The sequence below is a fragment of the Argiope bruennichi genome, chromosome X2 (genome assembly GCF_947563725.1).
Source record: "Argiope bruennichi chromosome X2, qqArgBrue1.1, whole genome shotgun sequence".
In the NCBI taxonomy this organism is placed as follows: Eukaryota; Metazoa; Arthropoda; class Arachnida; order Araneae; family Araneidae; genus Argiope; species Argiope bruennichi.
The window spans coordinates 135,408,904-135,430,690 of NC_079163.1; the positions used below are offsets into that span (position 1 = coordinate 135,408,904).

Below are 21,787 nucleotides of genomic sequence, written 5' to 3' on the forward strand. Positions count from 1 at the left end.
TTTTTTTTTTTTTTTTTTTTGTTAACAGGTTGGTAACGGCACTAAAACTTCTTTCGACAAGACATGACGAGGGAAACGCTATCAAAAATTTTCTCGCAATTTCCCACAGCCCAGGATATTTTTCGGGGATTTCTGCTTGCAGCCAAAATGTTTGATAGACTTTTTTAAATTTCACTTTCAGTTCCTCGTTGGTGCTGAGCTCAAGTAGCGCCTCTTGTAATACCACATTCGCCTCTTCGTCTCATCAAATGGGGTTAGGATCCATGGTGGTATTTCCATCGTCAGAATATCTTCAAATCTATTTTTGAAGTCATCGTGCAGGGTATTTAAATGTTGAGCGTATGTATGAATATCCTCATCAAGACATTCTATCTGTGACAAGTGCGGAAACTGGAAGAATTCGCGCCGACTAATATTCTGCTTCATTAATTTCAATTTACCAAGAAAAGCCGAAATTACACCCTTTGTTTTTATTAAATTAAGGCTGTTCCCTTGTAACTGCAAGTTAACGTCATTGAATTTTATGAACAAATCTGTTAAGTACGCAATGTCCGCTTTATATTTGATCAGATTTTCTTTTAAATCTGGTGTTTAGTTTCCCGACACTTTATCACTGATTCGAAAAGTGAGTAAAATCTCGATAAGCATGTACCTTTCGACAATCAGCGTACTTCAGTATGCAAGAGTAGTCGTTGAAAATTTTCATCGCACAATAGTGCAAATAAATAAGTATTCAAAGCATTGCTTCTTATTTTCTTATTATTTTTGGTGGACTGCCACTTACAACTTGTGAACCCCTGTTTTCTTTTCACGTCTATGTGGACCTCCGTGTGGTCTCCTATGGACCCCTGGGGGTCCACCTGGACCACTTTGGGAAAATATGAGCTAGATGAATGAAATGTTGTACATAAATTTAGCATTTAAGTATAGATCTCTATTGTGAATTTGTACTAAATTTCTTCAAGGTTCGGTAGTTTATTGATCTATACTTACGTACGTACACCAGTGCGGTAAATCAAAAAGGCAACGACTTATATGATATTTATTAATTTAGTTATATAGGTGTCAAATTTTGCTTTCAAACTTGTGGAGAGAAAAAAGTTCAAAATGCATACACGGTTTTTCACTATATTACGAACTGAAAAATAAAACATTTCTATGGTATTACTTCTAATATGAAAAAATTGAGACCTGGAACTCTCGGTTGTTCTCTGTCACTTTTTTTAATAGACTGTATTCGAAAACGCTTGGGGAAAGCCTTCTTTCTAGTTTATTCTCAAAACAATAATAAACTGAATAATCCAATTTGTGACATGTGCTAATGCCACCACTGTCAAATGATCTTTCTTTTGATCTTCCTTTGTCTCTGTGTTTCAGTCTATCTCTGCCAAATGTTGCGACTGTAATGATACGCGTTAGATAAAAAAAATTGAAGTATTCAATATGAACTTTCGAAATTCCAAAATTTTCGGTTTCTTTTGTATAGCATGTTTAAGCGTGCAAAATTTAAGGATTCTTTTTAATTTAATGTACTATTATATTAAAATAAAAGTAAATGATTCGAATATTTAAAAATGTGTTTGTATTAAATGAATAGTTTAATTGCACATATGCGAAGCATAACAGAGTACTTTTCTTATAGTTTCAAAATCGGGGTGAATAAGGCAATTTCTATAAAACGTTCAATTGAAAGATTCTGAATTCAATATTCTGAAAATGACTGGCATTGTAGCGAACTAATTTTTTTTTTAAATTCTGCCCGAAGCAAGCATAATAAAGGCGTATTTGTTAAAAATTGATATATTTTAAGCTTTAATCTCCAAATAAATTGTACTGAATTGTATGAGATTATGAATATTGAAAGATAATGCATATTTTTAAATATATAATTTTTATTGCAATAAATGAAGCATCAGTAAACGAAGTTAAAAATTTAACGGTGTATTATTCAAATTATTTTTTGAAATATTTCAATTGTGTCTGCGGATTGAAATTCTGAATGAGATTTGAACTCTGAGCAGGTTAATGCAATGCCTCAACATCCATTCGATTCCCGATATGTGAAATGAATTGGAATATCAAATTCTATGTAGACAAAAAATTATCCCTCATATTTAACAAGGCTTGACTTTTCATTTTTACAAGAATGGCATGCATTCTTTTATATTAGTAATGAACGCATCGGCAGGAAAAGTGAAGCGTCAAAGTGTGCTGAAACTTTTAATTGTTTAATGTAATGATTTGCAATTAGATAAACAATTCTAATATTTGTACTATTGTGAATATGTGAGTGAACCGGAGAGTGACTGTTGGTACATGATTTTTCCGACATGGTGTGCCCCTAGAGAGGAGAAGGGGAAAGAATGGGTCGGACCGGACTTAAGACTGTGTTCAGGTTTCGAGAATTGGCTGCTTGTGAAGCTGGATAGTGAGTGGCATAACAATCAGTCACGACAAATAATGCTTATACGGCTTAGCTCTATGGTAACAGCCTGGCTGTAACAAGATGTATGTTTGAATCGCAACACCACTATAAGGATTAAAACGAAATTTAGTATACGTATTCCTTAGCAGCTGAGAGGACTTTTTATTCTGTCAAAAGGTTTCTACGACCCTCTAAAGGGGGGGAGGTGATATAAGGGTGAAAAAATTTTAATTTTCCCACCATAAATGTTGAAGAAGTCTTTGTAGAAAATTTTCTAAAATCTTAAAATTTAAGCTTTATAGTGACATAAATTTCCTTTCTAAAAGACCATTTCTCTAATCAGATTTTTTTTAAATGTTGCACATTTTATATTGCCTTTATTTTCATTTGAAGTATTAAGTTTTATTACGTTTATCAATCGAGCGGTTTTCTAGTGTTGTCGGTAATTCGTCGGTAATTTTTTTTTCATTTGCTTTTGTTATACAGCTGTTTTAGTTGGATTTTTTATCGTGTATTTTTGAAACGACGTATTAAATGTAAATACAATCTTTGAAACGACGTATTAAATGTAAATACATAGACAGAGTAAATATACGACCTACAATGTGTTTTGCTTTAATAGACGCCGGTGTATCCGCAGATACAGTTCATAGTAACGTAATAAATTTTACTGTTAATTATGATGCCTATTTTACATTCGTATGTGCTTAATTTATAAGTGTTCAAGAATTTTCAGCGCATTTCAAACCTTAATTTAAATCTGTATTTCTCAAGATCCTTTAATTCCTTTTATTTCATTATGATCTATTTTGGGTTCCAGAAAAGTACTTGATTTTTTTTGTTGGGTTCTGTAAAAGTCCTTAAAAATGTAGTCGAAATGTGTTTTTATAAGAAAGAAGAGAAAACCAGTTTGAGACTTGGTATTACCCGGACTGTTCCGCAAATGTAAAAGAATGGATACTGATGCAGTATCAGTGTCAATTTCTTGTCTCTTCTTTGTACTTTCGATTAATAAGGGGATAAGTGGGGGTTGAGGAGTGAATCCAGCTGTATTACCACAGCTTCCAAAGAATTTTCAAAAGACTTTGAAGCTGGAGATAATACTTGTTACTCCATTTAATTTTTTGAACGATTTTTGTTATAAGTTCTCGAAATTCGATGGAAGTATCCTATTCAAACTCTAAATAATATAAATTTATTGCAAAGTGTAATAAACCAATGCAAGAAAATATAATAGAAAATCTATTTTAATAGAATTTAACACCGTTTTTCGTATAATATGGCTCGCATTTTAATAGATTTAATGAATTTGAATTATCCAGGAATCTAAATTCTTTGATAAAAAATTTTTTCAAAAGTCGTATCTGAAATATTTGGGATTGATAATGGAATAGTATCATCAGAATCTTAATTGAGAGGCTATAGTTGGTTTTTTTCCGTTTAATCAAGGAATTTTCAGGTTAAAAACATTGAAAAAGAAACATGTATAGAAAAATGTTTGGTTTCTGTTGGTCTGAAAAACTGTTGGCAGAATACAGCCAAATCACGAAGGAATTGACATATTGGACAATTTGTACATATAATTTATTTATGAGCAAAAATTGTAATCTGAAATAAATAAAAAGAATTTGAAAATAGAATACATTACTGAGGAGATTAAGGTTTTAACATTTAGAATTGTTGGAAACTGAGTAGATGCAATCTACACTTCAGTAGTTTGTGAACAAATTTATTGTAAAGTCAGAAAATATGTGAAATTTTAAATCTATTATAGAATTTTAGAGGTTGACAATTTAACAGAACAGAATTTTTAAAAAGTCTTTTTAATGTTTCAACTGTTTGCAGTTCCTTTGGTTAAACGTAACTGAAGATTTGTGGATTTTTATCTGTCCCATGTGCATTTCGGTTCGTTCTGCCAATAACTTGCAAAAATAAGGCTGCAGCCTTTTTAAAAATGATTTTTGTTTCATCTCGAGTGTGAATGTGCTAGCGAAGTGAATATACAATTTTAATTTGGGTGAAATTCCATCTAATAGTTGGTAACCAAAGTGTAGTTAACGGTTGTGGTGCTTGTATCGTAATTCAAAAGAAAGCTGCAGATTTTTGTTCGACTTTTTTTTTAAATGATTGTTTCGTCTCAAGTGTAAATGAATTTCTGAATAGGCTTCCTTTAGATCTTTTAGTGAATGCAAGAGTTTTCTTAAAGTTAAAATACTAGCTTAACTAGTTAACTGCGGAATTTAAAGTCCCTCAAGTCAAACCAAGCCAAGCAATGACGCATATACATGTCGAACGTAATGCAAAAATATGATTTTATTAGAAAAAAATTACATTTCGACCGTGCCAAAATGATTTGTATTGACGGTTATACACATCAAACGTATTTAACTAGTTCAATAAGATTTTTATTATGCGGAATCCTAATATATCATTGATATTGATTTGGTAAACTGTCCAAACCGTCTATATAAGCAAAAGCATGCAGTTTGTAAATTATGTCGGTATGTATTAATGAATACGATGCATTAACTTGTTGATCCGGGATCAAGGACGTCTCTTAGAGCAGCAGAGCTGCAGCATCCCCTTAAATAATTTTTACCGGTTGTGTTTTCTTTTATTTCATTTGCTTACTTTCAAGTCTAGGGGTTCGAGTTCTGTGCTTTTTTTTTACATGCTTGAGACTTAAGATAAGCTAAGAAAATGGGAAGAAAGCAGTGAAAATATAAGACAGAAAATGAATCAACAAATAAGACAAAAGAAGGTGGAGGTAAAATAGAATGGATTGCCACAATTAATTTATTTATCAAAATAAAAAAAAAGCAATTCTTTATCCCTTAGAATTGAGGTATTAAAGCTGTAATCAGATCAGACCTAGCGTGGAGCGAGACCAATTGATCTCTCCATTTCCATCAAAAGTACCCATCTCTCCATTTCCATCAAAAGTACCCATCTCTCCATTTCCATCAAAAGTTCGTCTTCGTTGTCTCGGTGTTTTTGCTTTTTCTCAATGGCTGTTCGGTTTCGATTCTTGTTGCCTCAACAGAAATATTTCTGATTTATTGAATGTTTATATCCTTTTGTATTAGAAGTCTGTCTAATAAAAAAAAACAGTATTTAGATAATTTTTTGAAATATTCATTTTTAAGGCCGTATTTGTTAAGTTTTAAAAAAAAAATTGAGACTTTTTGGTAACTTTGGTACTTTTTTTTTGTATCAGTGCTAATCTAAGAAGCTAAAATCTCCCGTTTTGTCATCTCTACCTCCATATGTGGTTATATTGCCATTTTGATCAAAGTTTGTTGAAATTATATAATACAGAAAAGCGTAATTATATATAATTATACTAGATTATATATATATACTATATATAAAATTGTGCTAGATTATTTTTCTGGATTTAATATTAAAGTGAAAGAATATCTATAATGGAAACTTCAGATTTCTCTTAAGATTACGTTTTTAAAAATATGAACAGAAGATACGGGAGAAATCAGTTTTCATTAATTTTTTAAAGGCATAAGTGACCCCAGCATACTGGTAGTTGATTTTTATTTTACATAAAATAAATATAATCTATAAAATTAGTTCAAATTGAATTTTATCAATTCGAAAACCTTGCACAATTTGTGCTTCTTTATATAAAACAGAAAAGCATGATTCGTCAGGGAAAAAATAATTCTTCGTATATTTACTCTTTCCTCTTTCGTATTATTTTCAAAGTTTTCAGTTATGGATTAGAAATCTTTTCTAGAAGAATTTACTGGATGTCCTCAATGGTTAATTTAGAAATGGGTGCACGCTTCAATTGTAAAAATACTTGTCCTGAAGTAAACAATTTTTTTAAAACATAGTTTTAGTCAATATATGTACAGGTAAATAAGTTTCAAAAATATAATCTTTTAAATTTCCGTAAACTGCCCTATTAAATAAAATATTGCCATAATATTTTCAGTTCCAATTTTTGCAACTAAATTTGATATGGATATTGAAGCTTTGAATTTTATACTTTAATATATGGTAAATCAGTAAATTCTGCTTATTATTTACGTAATAATAAGCAGAATTTTTACATCATTCTTATAAGCACATATTGTTTATTTTTTCGCGTTGTTATAGTAATTGAAAATATTTGTTAAATCGGATCACAATTTCACCATGTCTGGAATCTTTTAGAAGCCGTTAGTTGTGGGAAAATCCAAAAAATAAAACGATGAACTATTTAAAGATTATATTTTAGTATTTGCATATAATATGTATAAATGTCTGAAAATTACTTCTCGTGGGAGTACGGATACAAAGACTCGTTTATGAGCAAAATATAACTTGTCTGGCAGAAGTGAGATGAGAGATAACTTGCGATAGTCATATGGGAGGAAATCTAAATAAACCAAAAAGAATTGTGAGTAAGCTAGTGACATCACTTTCTAAATGAATAAACTTAGAAATGCGGAACATCTCTGTATAAAATTTATCTTCTCAAGAATTGGATTATTGAAGGGGAGATGGATTAGTTTCACAATCAGTCTTAGCCATCCAAATTGTTATTACGTAAATTAATCCATAATCTTTAGGATTAGACTCAATAACTTTGCCTGCTCGTTTTTTAATTCTAAGCAATATCTTTGATAACCGCAGCGTTATTCAGTTGAATTTTTTACGTCTACATTGTACACTTTTTCCGCGATTGCACGAATGATATATAGGCAAGTCATTCCTGGATTCCCTGAAATCATGAAACCTTTTTCAGTAAGTCTTGCCAGCAAGAACTCGAAACATTGAAATGAATATAATCATTGAGAGGACTGATAAGAACCTATCCGATAAGGACGTTAGCAGAGGTGAGACAAAGTTATTGGAGTTGTCACTCAAAGCAATGAAAAATATAGGCTTGGTACAAGATTCTGTTTCTATGGTGAAGATGATGAATTTCTCAAAAATCAAATATATTTCACGATTATCGCGCATGAGATGGAACTTTATGGATTTTACAGCTGCTCTCCACTGGACAAATGTGTAAGAATGAATTTAGCAGATTTAGAAATTTTGTATTTGCAATACGGTTACTGCCACAAGCTTAAAGATAAAAGCCTTTTTTATTGAGGATTTCCAGATTTTTTTTTTCTTCAAATGAAGTAAACTTTTTATCGGCAATTGGCAAAGGCTTTGAGCGATGGATTTCAGAGTTGAAATTTTATAATAAAATATAAATTAACTGAGGTTATCTGTTGGTGGCTTTTTGTTAAGGGATTTAAAACCTGCATTATTTCACCTCTCATCGTCAATGATACGGAAATTGGATGCAATAAATTGAATAATATCCGGTTTACCAATGGTAGTTTTAACTAAGGACTGTGATAGCTTTCTTATCTTAAAGGAATTGTTTTTGTTTTTTTTATCAGAAATTCAGAATATGTTTTAATATAATTGTTTCATTAGTTAAAAGGCAAGAAATATAATTGAATTTTTGAATATTAAAAACAGTTTCATTTTCTTGAATCATTGAAGCATATAGTTTTGAAGTCTAACTAGTGATTTTATTTGCTATTGAATGATTTAATATTTATTCTAAACTACTCAAAACTGCAATTGGCGGTATTATCGCCATTCATAGTACTCATTAATGCTTGCATATTAAAATAAGCAACAAATTTCTATAGATTTTAAGAATCTAATCCTACAATCAGACAAATTTTCTTTTCTGAACTCGACTCGTGTCTATATGCAAATGTTGAATCAAAACCAGACTACTCATTTTCTAATCTGTGAATTCTGATCACATTTTTCCCACAGATTCAGACTAATCCAATGATATATGTTGTGAATTAATGCCAATCTGGCACGATGCCTTTTATTCTTAATAGTTTCTATATCTTTTGCCGTTTTTCGTGAAACCAAAGATAATTTTTTGGAATAAAATGCAACAATACTTAAGCGGATAACTTCCAGTCCTAGGTAATTTAGCCGGTGCTGTCGCAAGATATTGTGGCGCTTGTGGTCTTTTTAGCAAATATTTTCAATTTAATATGTTTATGAATGAAAAATTCCAATAAATTAAACGATGCCTGATGAAAAGATATTTTAATATTTACATATAATATAAGCATATTTCTGAAAACGCTATTTGTGCAGTGCAATTACAAATACTCGTTTAAGAAACAACTCGGAATCTGCGTTTTTTAAGAGTAGGGGGATAGATTGCATTACTTTCAGGTCATCTTGGCTTCTTTTTTCATTCAGAGTTTAAGGAGCACCAGCTTCGAGATAGGGTATCTTCTGTCAAGGAGCCGACTGTTAAAAACTATGTAATTCGTGGTTAGCATGGACTTTTACTATACCTGTGAATCTTCAACTGAACTGCAGGCTCTGATGAAACTGGAGGGGTAAGTGGAAAGGTGAATACTCAGTCACTGTGAGAGCTTAATCTTCAGGAATGTACGATTGAATTGAAAGTAATTTTTCTGAAATTTTGGAAGTTTCCAGGAATTTTTCATTGTTTCTGAACTGCTAATCACAACGGGTCTAGTAATTAACGATAGGTGTGAAGTTATGAGAACTCTTTCATTAATGCATTAATCCGATTTTTTTATTCTCATTATTTGTTAAATTGTGATTGCTTTTGAGACCTGAGAATCCATTTGGGGGGTGGGGTATGGATTTCTTTAAATACCTCCCATTAGTTTTTTTTAAATATCTTTTGACATCAACTAAGCTATTTTCGTCTGAATATGAGTTGTTTAGCTTACCCAGTTTAAATTCTAAATGTGGTCTGTTACTTTTTGATATGGAAAATGAATAAAATTCTCTTCTATTTTCTTATCAGGAAGGTTGTATGCTATTGAGTGGATTGTTATGAGCGTTTATCTCACAAAACCAGATGGCCTTTCTCTTTGCTAATGTTCAGGTGTTTTTCCTTAATTTGTCGGTGATAGAATGTCTGCCTTGAATTTTATACAACGCGAATTGCATTTGCAATACTAATTGGTATGGTAAAACCTGACACGGTTAAAACACGTTCTAACTATAGTTGGAATTCTGTAGGTTTCGATTAGTGCTTTTGATACTGAGGTTTTGATATTGGGATAATCGTACATTTTCTTTTAATTTTCCAAGGATTGTATAATAGCATTCTTGTCAATAATTTCTAAGTCGAAAAAGTTCTTAGTATTTTAAATAATTGTAATCCCTTCATTCTCATTTCATCTTTACAATAGTTTGAAAGAAAGAATTTAGTAATTGTCAGCGATGTTTCTTCTGGGGTACCAGATAGTATGAATTCGTCTTTTCTTTATTTCCTGTTTTTCAGTCATCTTAATACTATCTTATGCGTTTTCATGTTTTATTCTGATGAATCATTTGTATAAATATATTCGGTGACCTGAAGATTCCGAAAAATATTTTGGTTCGTGATGTTATGGTCGTCTGAGACATTAAGTTTATTTCTGAGACTGAGTTTTCTTTGATAGGAATTTCATCTAAAGCTAAATATATAAACTGTAAAAAAATAAATAAAAAAAAAATAAAACTAGTAATAAAAAAAATCCCCTGAAGATTGCGGCTTTAGTAAACATGACACTTAGGGCACGCCCATCGAAAAATAAATTCAATAAATCGTGAAAATGAAATTACCTGTGCAATCACAAGAAATCACACAAGACATTAAAGTTTTCCAAATTATCATTTACCTCTTGACTTTATATTGGAAATATATTTCCTAGTAAAATGACTTGTTTTAGTAAATTTCATTTATCTATTTCATATACAGTCTCTTATGTTTCCTTAGTATGGCGCTTAGATTTCCTTAGCATGGCCCTTTGTCCTATAATGAAGATAAGTAAACCTTCAAAATGCATTTAATTTAGATCGATTGGATCGAAATTTTGGTTGGTCTGCAATTCCTGTGAAACACCAGTTTCTGTGAATGCCAGTTCTCATCTTTGAAACAGATTGACATATTTAATTCTATAAATGCCTATTTCGAAATTGGATTGTTTTGAAATATAAAGCAATCAATTTTGAGGTTTGAATTTCTAGCAATGCAATAGTATATTTACTTTTGCATTTAATATAAGGGATTGACTTCAAAATTAAGAAAATTTAATCAAATAATGAATATTAAAAGCTTTCAGACTTGCTTTTATCAGCAAACTACGTAGTTGAAAGTAATATTTGTTAATTAAAAATATGAATCTTACCAAAAATTGTATAATGTACTTAAAATTCGGTATATTTAAACCTAATTTGTAGGTTTCTATCATTTTGAATAATGAAATTCATAAAGGGAAACCTTGCTTTTTTGTCCAATTAGAAATGAACGTGGTAACTAAACGAAATGAGTTATAATTTGATAGATGACTCACCTTGTAGTGCAGATTAATATCGGATTCTGAAGCAAATTCTTCAAGCAGATGGCCATCTGTCAGTCTGTATAATCGCATACATGTAACCGCGACAATCCAAATGCAAAACTGAGATAAATGAATTTGATTATGTCATTTTGCTACTTAAAATTGTTAATTTCTTTTTTGATCAGATGGAAAAATGGCATAACCGATTTTTTTTTCTGTGCGCTGTTAAGTGCAAAACGCTTATGGGATTCTAAAAATAGAAGTCTTGAGTTCTCGTAATCTTGACGGTCTTGCCCAAGGTTTATAATTCTTATTGGGGGAGGGGAGGGGGGTTGATAACATCTTTAACGGCACTACAGTTTTTTAAAAATGCGGGCGTGTTATCGGATGTATAGTAGAAGAAAATACGGATGATGTTATAGTTATTAAGGCTTTATTTTGTGCAACTGCTCCCAACGGATTACAGCATTTGAATGTACAAGATCATATTTGTTATAGGTGGCGCTCTTGCATGCCATGACATTACAGCGGGTTAATGCATGAAATGCTCAGTGATATTTCTAATTAAAACCACCTGTTATGAGGGATGATTGTGGTAAATTTGTTTGTTTTTTGTGGCGACCTTGACGAGCCAGATGTTTCATTGCTTACATTAAGTTGCTCCTCGCCGCCTGGAAGGAGCGTACTTCTGGGTTTGGTATCGAAATGGATCAAAGAATTATGGCCCGATTTTCGACAGCTTCGGCAGATGAATGTGGATTTGCAGGGTGGCTTATGCAATTTCAAACAGTTCTTACAAATGTTATATTTTTCTAAAAGTTCAATTTTTTTAGAAACGCTCAATTTTAAAAATTCAGGGCATCTATGAAAAGGATATCGAATTTTGCATAAAATACATGGTTTTGCATTACTTAGTTTATTCAAATTACGGAGAAAGTTTTTTAGCGTATTTATATTGCACCTTGAAATTCTTTGTGGAAATTGTTATTTGTAGGGGTTTACCCTATTTGATCGAGTACCATCGCGCTTGATTCTAAAAATTGCAAGAGCTCCTTCAATGAAGGTATTTGTTTTGATTGTATGGACATTTCTTGTCAAGTCTTTCTAATGTTATATTTACCAATAGAGCATTTAAGTTATTGCATTCTATATTCAAACTTTTTAAAGCTCTGACTTTTGTTTATTGTATCTGATATTTTGTAAGCCTTTTGCAGACTCAAAATTTAATTTTTCTAGTTGTTGATATTCACATTCAAAATATGCTACAATTGCTCGCTTATTTTCAAAGCGTTCTTTGAGACCAGCAAATAGTGACTCAAATGCATCGTCACTTGTTTCTATAAATTTAGCTTCACCACGGAGGGCAGCCTTTAAATAAAATAACTTTTGATCATTCGTTAATTCGGTATTATCGTTTATTAGACACATGAATTGATTTTTGAAATTATTGAATTCTTCCATTTCTTTTTTTCCCGTAAAATAGTGGTAAGGGAATTTCCGGAAGTTCCGATTTTAATTCAATATGATCGATATAAGCTTTCAAATTTGAATTTTGATCATTTTTATTATGCATTACATTTTCCTTAACTTTATATTTAGAGAATAAGCATTTCAAATTTACCACTATTTCGTTTCTTTCTTCTTTGATATCCAACAATTCTTGATCGCACTTCTGGATTAGTGTTTCTTCTTCGTTGATTTCTAAATAATCCTTGAATAAATTTCTAATTCATTTATTTCTGGCAGCTGAATATAAATTTTTCTTCTTCAACCGTTGAACTACTTTTAACAAACCTCTTAATACTTGTTAATTTGGCTTTTATTCTTCCACGTATGCTATTTAACTCTTTGGCTGTTTCAGCTTTATTTTTATCCATATTTTCGCTAATCCGTCTCCGGGTCGCTAGGGCCAGAATGGAGAGGTTCAACAATGACGGACCTTTTTAGAATTTTAAAGATTTTGTTTCTCCTCTTTCGGGAGTTCCTTTGAGCTTTGCCTTTCGGCGTTGCTGCTACATCTATCAATTTAGAAATCTGATTGTTTTTCACATATACCGCTTGAGGGCGTTACAAGTAAGAGGCGGAGCAATATGCTTACGTAACAATGATCTGATTTAGCAAATATTTTCATAGTTATATTAATATATATTGGGGAATAATTCAATGCCCTGTAATGTGTAGGAAAAATCAGAAGTAAATTGCTTGATTTCAAGATTACATTGTGCATAAATATCAAAATATATTCTGAAAATATATTCTGAAAACAATATTTCTGAAAACACTGATTTGCAGGAGAGCAATTACGAAGACTCATTAAGAAGCAGTTCTGAACCTACGTTTTGTAAGAGTGCAATGGTAACTGCGGGTAGATAATTTACGTTAATTTCAGCTCATCTTTTTACACTTAGATGACGTTTAAAGAGTATCTACTTGCGGAAAAAGTATCTCTTGTGAGGGCTGATTGTGGGAAGCTTTGCACTTCCAGATGGCATGGGCTTTTGCTATACTTGTGGTGGGAGAAATGAACTGGATTGTTAACTGAATTACAGGCTCTGATGAAGCAGGAGGGGTAAGAGAGCTTCATCTTCAGGAATAGAAGAGGGAGACGAAAATAATTTTTCTGAAATTGTAAGTTTTCGGGGATTTCCTATTGCTTCCGAGAGGCCAGTCGTAGCAGGTCTAGTAGTTAACGATAGGTATAAAGTTATAAGAACTATTCCATTAGTGAATTAACCCTCCAGCTGCTTATCCCGATATTTCCGCGGGTTAGCAATCAGTCCATTGTTGTTGTTGCATCCCGCGTTTTTCGCAGTTTAGTGTGTCTTTTTACGATTCGATTTTTATTATGTCATATTATTATCGTGTAATATATAGTATCAAGTCACTTTGTTTGAAATTTTTTTTAACTTATTTGCGAAGAACGCATCTAAATATTGATTTTAAAAAATTACGTAATCAGAGTATCGATCAGTTTTTCTTCATTTGTTTTTCATTATGATTGCATTTCTTTAAATACTTCCAAATATTTTTTTATTATATTTGATATCCAGTAAACTCTTTTCGTCTGGTTACGAGTTTTTAGCTTTCTGTTTGATTTCCAACCTTGGTCTTTTGTTTTGTGATATTTTGATATGGAAAATAGCAAAATTCTCTCAAATTTTCTTGTTTATCAAGGAGGAAGTGTATTTTCTAGGGGAATGATAAGTGCGTTTATACCCACCACGAAACTAACTGGCTTTTCTTTTTACAAATGCTTTTCTGTTGTTTTTCTTGAATTTGTCAATGAATGGTGGAATGCCTGCTATTGAATTTGATGCAGCGGGAATTGCATTTGCAATGCCAATTATTATGGTAAAAACTGGCACTTTTAAAACACATTGCAGTTATAATTGAAGTTCTGTAGGTTTCGATTTGTACCTTTGTTACAGAAGTTGTGATATTGCAGATATTGAAATAATCATACATGTTTCTTTAATTTCTCAAAGAAATAAAAATTAAATAATAGCATTTCTGTTCTGTAATAGCTAAGCCCATAAATTCCAGGTATTTTAAAGAATTGTAATCTCTTCATTCTTTTTTCATCCTTATAATGGTTTGAACGAAAGCTTTTAATAATTTATACAGGTGTTTCTTCTTGGGGCGTCAGACAGTACGATTTCGTCTTTTATTTCCTGTAGTTCAGATATCTTAATTCCATCTTACGCATTCTCCTGTTTTATTCTGATAAATTATTTGTATAGATATTTTCGGTGACGTGAAAATTTTGATAAATATTTTGACGGGTGATGCTATGGCCATCTAGGACTTTTCTTTTATTTCTGGGACTGATTTTTCTTTGATAGGAATTTCGTCTAAAGCTAAATATGTAATTATAAGAAACTATAAAAAAAACTGGTAATAAAACATCTAAAGATTGCGGCTGTAGTAAACATACCTGACACGTGGGGTTCGCCCATCGAAAAACTAAATTCTTCAGTAAGCGTGTAAGTAATTTAAAGTAAAGCGTTTAATGAATTTACCATTGCAATCATATGTCATACAAGTCATTAAAGTATTACAAATTACCATTTACCTTTTGACTGTATATTGAAAATTAAAAAAATTTTCAAGTAAAAGGACTACTTTTACTTCAATAAATTTTCTTTCTCTCTCTCTAATACAATGTCTTATATTTCCTAAATTCGGTGCTATGAATTTTGTCCTGTAAATCCTTACAGGATACTTGCAGGATAATTGCACTTACAGGATAATTGCACTTTCACAATTGCATTTAATTTTGACCGATTTGATCGAAATTTAAGTGATCTGTAATGTCTGTGAAAGCCATATGCTAGTTTCCATTTTTGAATCAGACTGACATATTTAATTCTATAAATTCCTCTTTCGGAATCGGGTTGGTCGAAATATGAAGTAATAAATTTTAATGTTCGAATTTTTAACAATTCAATAGAGTATTTACTTTTGCGTTCAATAATGCAATGACTTCTAAAATTAAGAAATTTGAATTAAATAATAAGAATCAAAAGGTTTTAAAGTTGCTTTTATAAGTTGAAAGCTACGTAGTTGAAAGTATATTTGTAAATCAAAATATGGATCTTAGCAAAAATTGTCAAAACGTAAGTATAGAAAAGATACAAGTCGATTAAAATTCTTATTCCATTTATAATGTACTTAAATGCGGTGTGAGATCTTTAAACCAAATTTGTAGATTTCTAACTAATTTTCAATCATGAAATTAATACAAAATAAGCTTGCTTGTTTGCCCAATTAGAAGCGAGCAATAGTAGCAAAACGTGAAGAATTATAATATCATATTTTTTTCTTATTCTTATTTTCTTATTTCATGTTGCTCGATTGTACGAAATAAATTGTTGAGCATAATAGAAAATTTCGAAATACTTTTTATGTTAATCCACTTAATTAAACAACTTATTAATTTAAAAATAATCCTAGTTTTTGTAAAGAAGCGATAGTAAATACTCCAGTATACAGCTGTTCCATTTTTACGTTCTCGTATATGATATATGCAAAGAAAATCGAACATGAGATTTCCTTCCCCTCACCCCTCCCTCCAACGTTGGAATGACGTCTACCTGGCGTCTCTCTGCTTGCCGGTCACTGAACACGATAACACAAAAGCGTTTTTAATGGTTTAAATTTTATGTGTGATCTTAATACGAATTTTTAAAAAATTCTACCGAACTTTGCTCCAAATCGACGCAGAAATTCTGGCTGGTTGTCTCTCTGAATGCAAAGGTGGTAATGTCACGGCTTCGGAACCGGAAGGTTTCAGGCCGATTCCACCGAAGAACCATCGTGTAAGTGGGTCTGGCGCACGTTAAATCCGTCAGAACCAAACGTTCTCCCACGGGAGTGGTGGAGAAGTTTGGAGAGGGTAGGTGTCGTCGTAATTTCTGTCTTCATCTCAGGTGTCGTCTTCTGACCGAGGTTCAAAATGACGAGGTCCGTTCCAAAATAGTCCTGGTATTGCTTTAAAACTGGACGTTAATGTATCTATACTGTCCTAATGCAGGTGAACAAAATAACTAAACACAAAGCGATAGATAAATTTTAATATGCAGAATTTGTATCTGAAGCATAAATTAGTATCAAAATTTGAACAAAATCTGTCAAAGCTTTGACCGTCAATCAATCAGTACATTCACATGCAGGTAAATGGGACGACTCCCAATAGCAGAGGTTTATAATTAAATGAAATTTGGTATGTGATCTTGTGACTAAAATTGTCTTTGGTAGAATCTGGATTTTAATCGGTTAGAAAAAAAGATGTCCGATGTTTTTCTTTACTGTACTATGAAGCAGAAAATCTAGTTGCTGAAAATAAGAATCTAGATGCTCGTGCGAATCGCGGTGTTACCGAAGGTCAGTAATTTTATAAAGGGAGATTAATATATTATTAGATTACAGAGCACGTGGATAAGAAAGGAACAGTCCCATTCTTCTTTGTTTTTGGCTACTGCAGTTTTGTATCTTTGTGTAAATGTTTTAATTTTACACCATAGTTCTCCCAAAAACGGCCTTTTATCGAAAGAAAAAATATCTATTTTTGTAATCTTAATTGCTAACTTTAAAAGTTGTTTCCTTTTATTATTATTTTTTTTACAAAACCTTTTTACCTTGCCTATAACTACCAATAATTAAATGCCATGTTTCAAAATCTGATTTTAACCCTCCAGTTGCTTATCCCGTGATTCCAGAGGATTGACAGTCAGTCCATTTTCAATTGCGTCCCGTGCTTTTGGAAGTTTAGAGTGTTTATGTTACACGGTCTGTAATCTTAAAGATAAAGTATCAATTCCCTTTATTTAAAACTTAAATTATTTAAACTTATTTGCAATAGTAATAAATAGTAATTTTAAAAAATTACGCAGTCAGAGGGTTAAAAGTAATATGACTATTTCTGATTCAAAATCCAGCAGTGAAACACTATTTTCAGTCTTGTAATTATTGTAGGGCTATATGAAACTGAAATCTAAAATTATTTGAATTCAGTATCTTTTTTATTTCTTTTTGAGAATATGTTTGATGCTAGGACTAAGCAATATTTTTTGTAAAATCACTTTTCACTATTTGCAAAATCACTTTTCGTGAAAGCATATTTTTAAGTGTCTAGTGTTCTGTATTTTTGTAATTATGAATACGAGAAAATATTTTTAAAAAGATATTTTTGGGCAAAATTCGTTTTTATGTGTATTCCACCTGTCGCTTAAAACTGGAATGTTTAACATGGGATGACAAACTACGTTCGTCTTTTTTCTATTTGAAATGTATGTAAACTAGACTTAAATTTTCCTATGTATCAGAGTGATTAACAAATATAGTTATACTTGTGAGGCAAAAGATTAAACGTGAAATAATTTGTATTTAATTTTTTATAGATTAAGGCTTTTTGAACCTTTGCACTCTGATGGCTCTTCTCTGGCACAAATCAAACCGTTGCATCATTTTGACGTTTCATATATACAGAGGTTAAAAATGTTTCCGTACGCAGTTATGACTATTAATGAAAGTTTAATTTTTGACACTAAGTATTTTGTTATGAAAATGAAAATTTGAAAATTGGTTTAACACAATTTTATTTATCATTTATGAATTTTATAAAGGAAAAACTACGGAGAAAATTAAATACGTAAATTGAAAGAATCAGAAAATGCCACTAATAAGGAACAAAAAAAGTTTCCGTACGGTATTTGCATAGTACATTTAAGGTCTTTTTCGTGCTGACCAACTTGCATTTAATAATCGGTAGGCCTTCCTTTGAGCTTTATCATTCTCTCAAACGTTGTGACTTCACCTCCACAAGTTTTTTGTTGTTGTTGTGTCTGGAGAAATACTGTTCCAAATGTCTTGAATGGCTTTGAGTTCAACCTTGTTCTTTGTGTCATATTCTTTTAGTTCATGACTGATTTTTTCCCATAAATGTTCTATAGGCCTTAAATCTTGAGACTAGGGAGAGCTATGAAGCTGTTGTTTAATATTATGCGAGACATTACTGTTGACATATCTTAGAGGTGTGCTCAGGATCGTTGTCCTGCTGTAAAGTAAAGTTAGTTCCAAAGGACAATTTTCTGCAACGGTGAAAACATTTTGTTTTAAAATGTCAAGATATATGTATCTATCCATATTTATCACTAGAAAACAAATGTCTGACACCAGCAGCACTCATACACCCCCATACCATGTTCCCGCCATCACCATGCTTAACAGTTCCACATAAATTCCTAATTAACATATATTGCTTTGATTCCTCCGGACCATAACTCGACCATCTGACCTACGGATATGGAATTTTGATTCATTTTTAAAATTACAGGTTCCCAAAAATAAGAGGCTTACTTATATGCTTCTTTGTAAATTCGAGACACTTTTCTGTTGCAGGGACTTATAACAGGCTTCTTACTGGCCGCATGCCCATTACAATCCTTTTTTAATGACATTTCTCACAATTTGAGGTGCGACTTTGATATTGTAATCAATAATTAAATCAGTTGCATTAATCGGTGGGATTATATTGCCCCTTGCACATATTTCTATTATGCAAGCAATTTAACTACACAGGTCTTTCCAGATCGATCTCTATCTTTAAATGTTTACAGCTCACGGTATTTTTTTAATAATATACTGCAATGTAGATTTTGGTTTGTTAATGATTTCACTAATTTTTTCATAAATAATCCATCTTTTAATAACCGAATCACTAACTCTCGAATAGATTTCTGAACTTCCATTTTAAGACGATCTTCTACAAATTGGAATTAAACAACTGTTGCTATGTCGTATTCTTCACTCTGAGAAACCATCAAATTTCGAATATTTACTGCTAGCCAGTTATAGAATACGTCAGGAAGAATTATTATATTGCGTGCGGAAACTTTTTTTCCATGTTACTTCATCAGTTATCTTAAAACTTGCACACAGAAAAACTTGCTGCGTTTTGTAAAAATATAAATTTATTATGAAACTCCCTCTTAATATTTACCATATATAAGTAATTTACAAAGATAAAAAACAAAGTTTAGAAATAATGCTAATTTATTTTTATTTTTGTCTTCCGTACGGAAACTTTTACCTGCTATAGATATTTTTCACTTTTGATTGCTTGAATATTCAAGAGTAGTAAAATGATGTAGAATTAATTTTTCGTGGATATTCTATCAAAACAATTGTGTTTATTTTTCGCAAAGGTAAACATTAGATTATTTATGCATGTAGTTACTTTTCCAAATGCAAAGGGTTAATTTGTCAAATTTCATTTAAGAATTATAATAAATTCGCACTTTTATTGTTACAGTGTGGTAAGGAATGCGATGCTGTATTCAAGTGTTATTACAGGTCAAATGTTTCCACAATCTTCAATAAAATTGGATTAAAAGTTGGAACGAACTGGGGAATGCATTTCTTGCATAGGTTTTATTACCTTCTGAGCTATGGCTAGTGCTTAAATTAAGTATTATGGCATAAATATTTAGAAGAAAAGTTTTTATTCTATTGAAGATACACATTTCATATCTATATCATTAATACATATCTATATCTTTAATATTCAATCTAACGTTAAGTAAAATAGAAAATATCACTCTTATTTTGAAGTGTTTTGAATAAATTTAGTTTGTAAAATGTGTAACAAAATTTTGAATTCTATTTTAATGGGCATTTTTTTTATCTATAATATCTGAATGTTGGAGATATTTCTTCGAATCTCAATCGCAGTTTAATAAAATAAATGCCGATGAATAAATTCATAAAATCTGCTTGGAAATCTTTTATTTTCTCTCCTTTATAGTTTTATCTCACAAATATTGATGAAAATACAATATCAAATTTTAAAAGTAATCAATTTTTCAAGATTTTTAAAAATAGATTGTGTTAAAAATTAAGCTGTATATTTTAAAAGATCGCATTGTATTCTCTATAAAAAATACAGTTCATGTTTGGAATGAAAGAATATTATTTATTAATTTCTATTTAAAGGTTCCTTCTTCTAGTTCGAATAGTGGTAGCTCGATAGTGTTCGAAGTTCAATTCATCTTTTGTATATTTTTTTTTTTATTAATTGTAGCAACTATAATGCACGCGAACAGGAAAGAAATGCATCTTATTTCTACAGTTGAGGAAATAAACATATTTAAATATATATAAAAGTATAATTAAATATGCTAAATGTTTCTTAAATTATTAAAATTGGAGAAAGAATTAAATAAAAATTCTAGCTAATTTTTTGAAAGCCTTGCGCTAAGGTTTTTGTACTATAATTGGCTTCTGTCGTTTTGGGGAAAATCATTTTAACTTCCGTAAATATTTATTTCATTTTTTAAAATTTTAAATATATTTTTTATTGTGTACTTATCACCGAAGAATAATTATGTGCTGTATGTGGTATCTCGAAACCGAAAGGACTCGGTGATTGTTTCTATTTAAAATAATTTTATTCACTATGAGCAAACAACTTGATCTGATAGAATTTTCACAAATCTACTTTATTCTATGAACTCGCTAGCTGTCGGTTTACCGTAATAATGCGATTAAAAATTGTGTATCCATTGCATTGCTATATGATGAATTATATTTAGGCTTATTGATTTGAAAGCATTTATCGTAGTTGTGAAAGGAATTAAACTTCACAGGAAAATAACTTTGCCGTAGGATATCAATTATAATTAAAACAGAAGTTGTGTAAGTAATTAACATTGAATTTTTCTGGTAGTCCAAATGTAAGTACGACTCTCTAAATTTTTGAAGTCTGGTTCAAACTGATTATAAACTTTCTCCATTTAAATAAGTATCAGTCGGTGAACACGCTTATTTTCCCACAAAGGCAGATAAATCCGTTGTGCGGTCTCTGTCTCTATATTTATTAATGATATGAAAGTTTAGTTTGTTTATGGCTTGCTTCTTGTCGACAGCACCCGCTACTGAAATATCATTGTAGAATTCTCGTTCATGAGACGTATTCCTGTTTTATGAGGTAAATATTTAAGAAAGTAATTAACAAAAATCTAAACCATACTCGCATAGCACATAGATAGATCGCGAGCTGGTATTTGGCCAATCCTTATCGTGTTGTGACTTTCACTTCTTGTTAAGTGTTAATTTCAGACGTTGAAATTATTAACTTTGGTTAACACAGATGATTCGCATGTCAAAATAATCTAATGCGGTCTTTTAGTCCATTATTTGTCGTTTTAATATATTTTTGATACCTTTTATATGCATTGTTATTAATATTTTTCTTCCTTTATCCATAAAATTGGAGTTACCATTCAGCGAGAGTGAAGAACATTCAGCTGGGCTGAAGAAACTTTTGCTGGTCATACCGGACAGGAGTGCAGGTCTGAAACTCCTCTCAATGAAGGACCTTTTACAAGTGACTGAATTGATAGTGTATTAATCAAGGACACCTGTTGACATTTGAAAGGACAATCTGCTGAATTTGTTACTGATCCATGAACAATGGACATTTTTTTTTCTCAGAAGACTTAAACACACTTTCTTCTCC

At 31.3% G+C, this 21,787-nt stretch overlaps 1 long non-coding RNA gene across 1 annotated transcript in view; it reads left to right on the forward strand.

Moving 5' to 3' along the window:
• The window catches only part of LOC129960666 (uncharacterized), an 89,865-nt gene extending 68,078 nt beyond the window's left edge, over positions 1 to 21,787 (forward strand). Inside the window, exon 3 of the long non-coding RNA XR_008783652.1 lies at positions 21,545 to 21,787. This is a non-coding gene — a long non-coding RNA (uncharacterized LOC129960666). The remainder of the gene's footprint in view (positions 1 to 21,544) is intronic.